Below are 11,058 nucleotides of genomic sequence, written 5' to 3' on the forward strand. Positions count from 1 at the left end.
CCCCAATAAAATAATTTTTTAAAAATTATACATAGCAAAGCACACACCAACAATTCCTACACGTACTGTTTAATGACATTGGTGACATTCTTAGAGTTCTGCAAGCCTTCTCACCTCTCTTTCCTGAGTTGTTCCTCCATAATTAACATAAACTTATTGTCCCTAAGGTTCCTGTCTGATCTTTTGAGTTGCTGTTGTCAAGTTGATCCCATATACCACATTTGTGCAAATAATGTGCACATATACAATGCCCATAACTTGTGTAGAAAATGAACACGTGAGTGTGTTGTGTGGTGTGTGAAAACATAATGCACACATTTTTTTGCATAGATAGTAGATCATGCTTAGAAGAAAATAATGCTCGAGGCAGACATTTTTACTAATTAAGCTAAACTATTATTTGGTCTTAAAAGACTTCAAAGTATATTTTGAGTTTAAAGTTTGAAAATTATCTCAGGACAATAGTTTTCAGGAGCACCCATCCTCCATAGATTTAAAAAGTCTAAGATTCCAGCAAGATCTGAAATTCTGGTCTGAATTTTCTCCCTCTTGGTAAGGATTCTTCTATGAAATCTTTGATCAGTGGTTACAAGAATTAGAAAGGCAGTTCCGTTAGTGAGCAGAGGATAAGGCTGCTGACCTTGTGGTTGGCATCCCATCCAATGAGCAGCTCACGATGCCACCAGGGCTCCTGTTGTCGATCAAAACCAAAGTCACTGCCATCAAGTCAATGCTGACCCATGGCAACCCTATAGGCAGAGTAGAACTGCCCCTGTGGGTTTCCTAGACTCTAACTCTTGATGAGAGTAGAAAGTCTCATCCTTCTCCAGCCAAGGGCCTAGTGGTTCTGAATCGGGGCCAGCAGAAATGGTAAAGGGGTGTATTCAGTGGTTACAAGGATTGGGAGGGCAGTTCTGTTAGTGAGCAGATAAGGCTTCTAAATGCAACCTTGTGGTTAGCATCCCATCCAATGAGCAGCCCATGATGCCACCAGGGCTCCAATTCTGTCAACCAAACCAAACTCGCTGTCATGGAGTCGATGCTGACTCATGGCAATCCTACAGGACTCAGTAGAACTGCCTCTGTGAGCTTCCAAGACTCTCTTTATGGGAGTAAAAAAAAAAAGCCTCCCTTTTCTCCCAAGGAGCTGGCTGTGGTTTCTAACAGCTGACCTTGTGGTTGGTTAAAAGTCCAATGTGTAACCACTATCTATCACACACTTTTTTTTGCCAATTCAGTTTTCAGAGGTGTACAATTTACTGATGACAGGGGCAGGCCTACTCTGCTCTACAGGATCGCTACGAGTCGGAATCGACTTGAGGGCCATGTGTTGAGTTGAGTTGAGTTGAGTTGAGTTGAGTTGAGTTGAGTTGAGTTGAGGGAGTTGAGTTGAGTTAACCGTTTAGAACCCAAAACTCTGAGTCCTACTTTGTTCTTCTCTTTTAGCAGTAGGGTTTCTTGCCTCTCCATATAAAGTTGAGTATTAGCTTTTCTATTTCCATAAAAAAAGGCTATTGGAATCCTGATTGGGATTGCACTGAATCTATAGATTGTTTGGGGTAGCACTGCCATCTTAACAATATTGAATCTTCTAATCCATAAACATGGAACATCCTCCCACTTAGTTAAGTCATTTTTTAAATTTCTTTCAGCAGTTTTATAATGTTCATTTGGAGCCCTTCACATCCGTGGTTATGTTTATTTCTAGATATTTTATTATCTTAAGGTTATTGTAAATGAAATTATTTCCATCATTTCTCTTTCAAATTTTCATTGTTGGTGTACAGAAACCCAGTGATTTTTGTTTGCTGACCTTTAACTGTGTTATTAACCCTAAAAAATTCCTTGCAACTCATTGGGATTTTCAGTATACAGGATCCCATCCTCTGTGGATATACTTCTGCTTTTTCTTTTCCAATCTGGCTACCTTTGATTTCTTTTTCTTGTCTTATTGTTCTAACTGGGACTTCTAATACAATATGATTCAGTAATGAGCCCAGGCACCTTTGTCTTGTTCCTGATTTCAAGGGGAATATGGTCAGTGTTTCTCCATTAAGTATAACACTGGCCACTGGCTTTTCATAGATGCTCTGCATCTCTGAGTCATATTCAGGAATTTCCCTTCTAATCCAGTTTCTTGAGGGTTCTCGTCAAGAAAGGGTGTTGGATTTTATTCAATATCTTTTCTGCATCCATAGAGATTATCATGCTCAAGTATAAGCTTAACTCGACTCGCTGCCAACCAGTCATTTCTGACTCCCAGCGATCCTAGAGGGCAGGACAGAATTGCCCTTGTGGGTTTCCGAGACTGTAACTCTTCACAAGGAACCCTCGTGGTCGAGTAGTTACACGCTGAGGCTGCGATCACAAGGTTCACAGTGCAAAGCCACCAGCCACTCCCCAGGAGAAAGACGGGCTTTCTAATGTCCTAACCAGTAACAGTCTTAGAAGCTCACAAGCGCAGTTGTACCGTCCTACAGGATCACTATGAGTTGGCATCAACTCAATGGCAGTGAGTTGGGTTTTTGTTTCTTTGTTTGTTGAACTCTGGATGGGAGTAGAATCACTCATCTGTCTCCCTTGGAGAAGCTGTTGGTTTTGAACTGCTGACCTCTTACAGGTGCAGCTCAATGCATAACCCACTACCCCACCTGGGCTCCAACAGACACGAGAAACATTCTTTTGTTTTTTGAAACTATTCGAATCCTTCCTTCTTGACCTCCAGGGCAGATTGAAATGACACCATCAGACACAAAGGAGGAGGCGAGAACAGGAGGAAACCAAGAAGCAGACAGGCTGGTTCACAGACCCATCCATAGCCAAAAAGAAGCCTTCTACAGAATGCGCAAGGGAAAATATCAAATAGCAATGTCACCTCCTGTGCACGGTATTTCTCTGAGCACTTGCTGATGCTCTATGTAAACTGCTGGCACTCCTCTTTGTCACTCAAGTAGAGGGCAGTTGTCTCACCTGGGAGAGGAGACATCCCGACCAGCCCATTTGTGGGAGCAGGAGATGCGGAGTGGACAGAGAGCTCCAGAAGGCAGCAGCTGGTCTCCCACTCCAGCCCAGGGTGGGGTAGCGCCATCCTCAGGATACCTTCTCCGTGGACAGCTAGTTCCATGTCAGGAGGAGCCCCTTGAAGGTAGTGCCTGTTGCCACCATTGTCTCAGGTGAAGTTGGTCCTAAATAAACATATTGTCCCACCATGGACAGGTAGAATGAAGGTGAACAGGGAAAAAAATTGTAATAAGTCCAAAATTAGTTCAGGAAAACAGTATTCATTTAAAAGAGAACTCAAATGTTTTTATGTGATCTTGAACTTGGACCCTGAGCTCCTCGACCGATGGCAGGGACCAGGCCTATTCCTTATTTACAGTCTCTTGTTGGTCTGAGTCAGCATTGACTCGATGGCCGCGAGTTTGGTCTTAAGTCAGTGGTTCTCAACCTTCCTAATTCTCCAAGTATGCCCTGCCTCCAGTGAGCTACTTATCTCCAATCAGATTGCACCTGCAAATGAGGCCGTCAAGGTGCGATCTGATTGACAGGCTAACCTCCACCCCAGCACTCTTCATCCTCTCAAACCAACAACAGATTACATAACTACCACAAAGTGGAAATCCTCTTTGGAATCCTTTGGTTATCGAAGGTCTTTCCTGAAAGCAAAGTGGAACAAAGCAAACCTGCCGAGAGCAGAGGGTGCACGTCACCGGGTGCCATGGGAGACCTTCCACACAGGGAACGGGTGAGTGGAAACCGCCCGGCCTTTCCTGGCTATTGGCAAGGCAGAGGCACTGCCAGCGGTTCTGCTGTGAAGTGGAGGGCGGGCAAGCATCACGCAGCAGTGCACAGACGGCTGCTTTCCTCCCACACCTCGGAGTTGTCACCAAGTGCTTTGCTGTCCGCAGGTGTCATTCATTCCAGGGAGACGCAACCATGTGTGGCAGTGCCCTTAACGAGTCTGCTTTGGCCCCGGCTGCCTGGTGTTCAATCATTGTGAGACACTGGGGCAACGACCGGGCACAACTGTCCCGTCAACGCCCCAGCACTGTGGCAGAACCCAGTAATAGCAATAAAAGAGCGGAAGTCGGGACTCTTCCACGTTCTCACCAACCCGAGAAAGTAAGTGGGGCGTGGGCACTAGCAGAGTCGACAGAAGGAGAACCACTACAGATGGCCCAATAGAAAGGATAAGGCAATGAGAGCCACAAATAAATCATCGGCCGGAGAAGAATAAGATGTCACACAACAAAGCCAGTGATTTTGATGGCTGCATAATCTCTGGCAAGAAGCACTGAAAATGTCTTCGCTTATTGACCACAGAACTCGACAAAGTAATTCCCAACTATGGAAAGAGCCAGAAAAGTCCTGAGTACATATGCACTCTCTGGTGAGAGTGTATACTGGGGAGGAGTTTGGCAGGGCCCGATGTATCTATAGTCAGGAGACATGAAGACACACGTCCTCCCAAGAAATGTAGACTCCAGCTTCACCAGAGCTGTATTCATCATAGTCAGCGCCAAACGTGGAAACATCCCAAAGGATCATCAGCTAATAAATGGGTACGTAAAATATGGTAGGTTCCTATAATGGGCTATTACTCGGCCATGAAAGCACTAATTTATGCTGCAGCAAAAATGAATATTCTGCTAAGTGAAAGAAGCCAGTCACAAAAGCCCACATGTTGTTTCATTCCATTTATACACACTCCTCCCTTATCAACTACCCCACTCCCCAACATTTCACATTTATGAGTTTAAAAAAAATACTATCTATTTTGCACATTAATGATGTGCATCTGGCACCAAGGAATACCAAGTTTCGACCCGAAAGTAGTAACACTGGCTGTGATGGTTAAGGTCGTGTGTCAACTTGGCTAGTTCATGATTCTCAGTGGTTTGGAAGTTACATAAGGTTGCAGGTATCCTCCATAGTCGTGTAATTAAATTTTTGCACCACGGTCTGGTCTTTGGAATTTAACCGTATTGGTAAGTGAGGAGTAGGGTATAAATGATAGATCTAGGATAGGCAAAGTCAGAGAGACAGACAGTTAGGTCATGGGTGCCGAGAGCCGGCAAGGCTGGGGGAAAGGCTGCTTAGGGGTACAATTTCTTTTGAGTGTGACACTGTTCTCAAACTGAGTGTGGTGATGGGTTCACCGCTGGGAAGGTACCAAAATCCGTTCAGTTGTACAGCCTAAATGTGGTGCATTGTACAGTACATGAATTGTAGCTCAACAAAAGTTTCCATTGAGCCCTCTGCAAATATTTTAGCCTTTATGAACCAGGCCTCATGTTTTCCTCCTCGGCTCACCCTCTCATCAACAAATTCCTTCCTGGGACTTGGTCTCTCACTGGACTAGGCAGGAACTTCCGGAAACCAGCAAGGCCTTCCTGTTCCTCTCCTACAGCTCTGTTCTTGGGCATCTGCATGGTGTTTCCGGAGTTTGCTCTCCCTCCACCTATGGTTCTGTGCTGTAGGAATTGCCTATTCGTGGGCAACTTTTGTGCTAGTATCTGAAGTACCCGCCACAGTGGATTTCATGTTACTTCCCTATTGGAATCTTCTCACATCCTTATAAAGGCTGAAAGCAGCCGATGCTCTGCCATAGATAGGCCTGCAGAGGTTTTATTTAAATCCAAAGTTCCCTGGAGCTGCATCTATGAATTTCAATCACGTGTCAGTTGTTCATCGCTTCCATAAACCAATTACGAGGCAAGAAGACCTCAGAATCCCAGAGGGTCTTGTTGTTAGCTCCCCTCAAGTTGGCCTGAACTATGGCAACCTCTTTACAATAGGACGAAACTCTCCTTGGCACTGTGCAGTTCCCGTCATGGAACTACTGTGACCCACAGGGTGTTCAGGGGCTGACTTTCTGGAGCACATCACCAGGCCGTTCTTGTTAGTCTTGTTTGAGGCTGGAAGCGCTGCTGAATCCTGTCCAGCATCATAGCAACACTCCAGCCACTCCTATGGAGGGTTGCTTGGCAACTGAGTGTGAGGTACATTGACCAGAAATGAAACTCAGGTCTTCAAAATGGAAGACAAGAATCCAAACCAGAAATGAAACTCAGGTCTCCTAAATGGAAGACAAGAATCCAATCCAACCCCCAAATAGCAAGGGATAAGAACGCCATAGGAGAAAGAGGAGGCTTTCTACTTCCCTTAAAGGTGGACAGTCTCAGAACCTCCCTGGGCAGCTCTACTCTCTGTCGCAATGAAGTCAATGGCTGTGAGTTTGAAGAAGGCCATTTCCTTTGGCTTCCAATTTAAGCAGAGCATTGGTTATCCTCTCATCTTGTTGATGCCATTCGGTGCTGTTGGGTTGGTTCTGACTCATAGCGACCCTGGGTACCACAGAAGGAAACACTGCCCAGTATCCTACACCGTCTTCATCATTATTAGGTTTGAGCCCTTTGTTGCAACCACTGTGTCAATCCACCTCTTCGAAGGACTTTCTCTGTTTCACAGATCCTCCCCTAGCATGAGCTCCTTCTCTAAGGTTTGGTCCCTCCTGATAACATGTCCAAAGAACACGAGACAAAGTCTTGCTGTCTTGGCCTCTCCCAGCACTCTGGCAGCCATGGTGTGCTTTGCCAACCCGATCATGCAAATGGATCAATTCTTCCGGGGGCTTCCTTCTGTTTTCACACGCATATGAGGTGACTGAAAATGCCGTGGCTGGACCAAGAGCACCCGAGTCCTCAAGGTGACACTTCTGCTTTTTAATGTGGTCTTTTGTGGTAGATGTGCCCAATGGGATGCGTGGTTTAACTTCTGGACTCGTGCTTCCACGGGCATTCATGGTAGATCCAAGCAAAAGGAAATCCTGACAGCTTTCATCTTTTCCCCCTTGATCTTTACTGATCCAAGGGTGAGGATTTGGTTTTCTTTATATTGAGGTATAATCCATGTGGAAAGCCGTGCTCTTTGATCTTCGCCAGTGAGTACCTCCAGTCCTCTTTGCTTTCAGCAAGACAGGCTGCATCACCTGCGCCTCAGAGGTAAGCAAGCCTCCCTCCCATCCGGATACTGGCCATGTCTTATGTAGTCCACTTTCTTGGATTATTTGCTCGGCATACAGATGAAATAAGTATAGTAAAAGGATCCAACCCCGAAGCACACCTTTCCTGATTCTAAGCTCTCAGCTTCCCCTGGTTCTGTTGAATGACTGGCTCTTGGTCTCCATACAGGAACCCTAGTGGCACAGTGGGTATGTGTTGGGCTGCTAACTGCAAGGCCAGCAGTTTTAAACCATCAGCTGCTCTGCAAAAACAAAACAAAACAAAACCACGAGGCTTTCTTCTCCCATTAAGAGTTACAGTCTCGGAAACCCACAGGGGCAGTTCTGCCTGTCCTACAGGGTCGCTCTAAGTGGGAACAGACTCGATGGCAGTGAGTTAGGTTTAGGTCTCAGGTCTCTCTACAGATTCTGCAGGAGCGCAATTAAGTGTGCTAACATGCCCATGACAAAGAACCTCTCCTTTCAGGGACCCTTCGATCCTTCTTTAGGGATCCGTGCTTGTATGGCTGGGTGGCTTTCTTCACTTCTTTGGCCTATTCCTTCCGGAAGTCAGACTGCCCCACAGCAAACACTCTTGGTCCAGCGGGGCCTCCATGAGGTTTGCTGGAGGAGCTGACGGCTTTTGTTCCCTTCCACGGTCTAGAGCAGTGGCGAGGAACCTTTTCTCTGCCCAGGCATCATTTCCATATTTAAGACATCATTCATGGGCCATCCAGAAATGATCAACTTAAAAATTAGCCCCCTATCTTTGGTCAGACATTAAATCAGTCCATCCCTAATGTGATGCTTCTCTTTGGTGAAGTGTGTGATGCTCACTGGTGCTGATTTCTAGGGACTATGCAGCCCTCGGGCTGGGCCTTCCCCATCCCTGGGTTGCTCTGGAGAACTCTTCATTCTGTAAGGGTGAAATTATAGGTGACTTTCATTTTGCTTAGGTGCTTGCTTTATTCTGGTCAGTATTTTCTGAGTTTCTTTCTTCTATTTGGCAGACATAAGCCAGGCACCCAGAATAGAACAGTAAGTACCACAGATGTAGATTCTTTGTCTTCTCACGGAATCTTAAATCTACCGGACATTACAGGCAAGAAAGCCAGTCACAGGGGGGTGGGGGAGTGGGTGAGATGTGCCGTGACTGGGAGCACTGGGATGCTGTGGGAGAACAACAAAGGAATACCTCCCAGAACAGCATAGAAGGCTTCCAGTTAAGCCCACAAAGGGCTCAAAGGATGAGTTATTGCCTTTGCTTCAGCCGATCCTTCGGGTTTCCAGCATTTACATTCTAATCCCCAGTATTCATCAATGCGTCTCGGTAGGCTATTTGATTCATTTCAGACTGCAGAAGTTGGTAAAAAAAAACCATTTTGTTTTCAGTTTGTCATATTTCTAGCTAGATCTTGAAACGTTCCTTGGGACAATAAAGGTGGTACCATTCCTCTTCAATTTGTCATTTCTGAGAGAGCATAGGACTACCCACTTCAAACAGTCCACTTCAGCTCCCCGATGCCTAGGCCGTTGACCTGGATGTGTGTGATTTCGTTTGTGATGACTTACAGTTCCTAGGTTCCAACTTCGTACAGTCCACGTGAGGATTATGAATGGATGACCGCAGCTGTTTCCTCTCATTTGGAAGAAAGGAAAGACCCAAACGGATGTCACCAGCCTCTGAAGTTTTCTGTCCGATGCAGAGGAACTGCAGTGAATGGAAGGCATGATGAAGTCAACGGCTGAGCGGATTCTGTCAACAGGTGGCTTGAGAAGGCAGAGTAACAAACGACGGAGAAATCTGAGCAGATCAGCGTGCAGACAGGAAGCTAAAAGCGAAGGCTGAGCTCGAGAGGCAGACCCGGGACAGGCTCTCCACGCAAAACTGGAGTCTCCTTGCTGTTGCTGGCGGCACGCAGATCAAATCCACGTGTTTTCCAAGGGTGGGGAGACCACAAGCAGCCTCCTGTGTTCTTTGCAAGGGCTGTACTGGAGGCCCTGCACCTAAGATCCCTGGAATCCGGAGCGAGCCATTGGATACAAGTTTTTAAGCCATGAATTGGTTTGGGAGGTACACGAGCAATGCAGCATCGGACCAGGGAGTGGGGCAGAGCGACACAGTCAACGTTCGCCACTCCTGAGAGAAAGTCCGGTTGAAACCCCTAAAGTTGGTCAACAACACCCAATCTGTCCCAGATTGTCTTTGCGCTAACATCAAAACACACGCAGGATATCTTGAGGTACACTGTGGCGGAGGATGCCGTAAAAGCTGCACTGCCGACAAGATGTCAGATGGCGTAAAACAAACAAAACTGCAGCCCAGCACACCGTGTTGGGCTTAGTCTTCATCGCGAAGCAGCAGCTGGGCTCGCTCATTAGGTGGAGCTCTCGTGCCACGACTTTGGCTTTGATGGAAGTTCTGGATTGGTGGGAGGCAGCACCTCTCCCAGTTGTCCGGTTACTCCAGGCAGCAGAAGGCTTCTGGGCAGGTCACAAGATCTGGCTGGCCTCCAGATGCCACGAGCCACTTAGCAGAGACACACCTGGGTCCGTTTGCAGGAACACGGAGTTTCATGGGCATGTTGACGTCCCTTCTATGCCTCCTTTTGCCTGCCCTTTTAAAATACATCTTGGAACTGCCAAAAGGGGGCGGGGGGACACAACAACCACCCCCACCCCCCCACCCCCACCCCCCGCACTCACTCTTTTGGGTGCTTGTTAGGCCTGAAGGTGGGGAGCCCCAAGATGGCTCAGCCTGCACTTTGTGCTGGCTGTGCTTTTGTGGAAGCTGCTCTTCCCGTATCTTGGCAAAGACGACTATCCTCTCATGAGTGACTGCCTACAACATGATTTAATGATATTTAAGTCGGCTTCCCGGCTGGCTGCGAAATGAATGCGTCTTTTTTGTTCTGAACAAAATGAAAGCGTTTCCGTGGTCCCATTCCTTTTCCTCTCTCATAAAAGCTCAAGTTTGCACAGCAGGGCCCTTTTCTCAAATGATGAATATTTCATGCAGAATACGTCCCTCTATGGGCAAAACAACTTTACTGGTTGCATGCTCCCAAGATGGTCTTTTTTCCCTTAGCTTTTTATTGTGGCGGGTGGGGAGGGAGTGTTTGCGGAGCAGGCCTATTTCCTATTCAACAATTCATACACATTTTTGTTTGATGCCCTTGATTGCCGTCCCTGTAATGTCACATCACTTATCCTACACCCCACCCCACCCCCGTTTCCATTCCCCCCTCATCTGACTCTGTTCTTGGGTAAATGCTGCCCCTTTGATCTCATATGGTTGCTCCATCTACAGTATGCACCACCCAAGGGTTGTTTCACCGAGAAAGAAGCCTGGTCTTTTTCCAAAATCTGCCCCACCCTCTTCTCCCACTCTCACCTTCTAATGTGATCCCTTTCAAAGCAGTTGGCAGCGGTAGCCAGGCACCTCTGATCTCAGGGATGTAGAGACTGATTTTCCCGTGATCCACTAGTCCTTTGGACTGTGTGTGTGTGTGTGTGTGTGTTTCTTCTCTTTTTCTGCCAGACAAGAAGACAAGTAGTTTCACTTTAGACAATTGCTCACAAGCTTTTAAGACCAGTCTTGGGCTGCTTAGCCAAGAATACTGAAATTATCACGGGCTGTCAGAAGAACAAACAAATCTGTCTCGGAGGAAATACAGCCAGAGTGCCCCTTAGATAAGGTGACCAGACGTCCTGCATTTGACCTGACAGTCCCGATTTTTGGCGTTTTTTAAAAGTCCTGATTTTTGGAAAGAATGCACGACAAGCTAGGGAATGGTCTATTGGGTCCAAATAGACCAAATTTTTCATCAAGAACCCCTCCCCCCTGGTCAATGGTGTCCCGCTTTAAAGCTGGTCACTTTACGGGGCCTTAGAGGCAACGATGGCGAGACTTCGGCTCCCCGTACTTTGGACATGTTGTCAGAACAGTCCCTGGAGAAGGACACCATGTTTGGCAGAGGGGCATTTTAAAAAGAGGGGAGCTCTCAACAACATGGATTGACACAGTGGCTGCAACAATGGGCTCAGACGGTAAG

Source organism: Echinops telfairi, unplaced genomic scaffold, assembly GCF_000313985.2.
Source record: "Echinops telfairi isolate 266 unplaced genomic scaffold, ASM31398v2 ScPeMD7_1;HRSCAF=3_0, whole genome shotgun sequence".
In the NCBI taxonomy this organism is placed as follows: domain Eukaryota; kingdom Metazoa; phylum Chordata; class Mammalia; order Afrosoricida; family Tenrecidae; genus Echinops; species Echinops telfairi.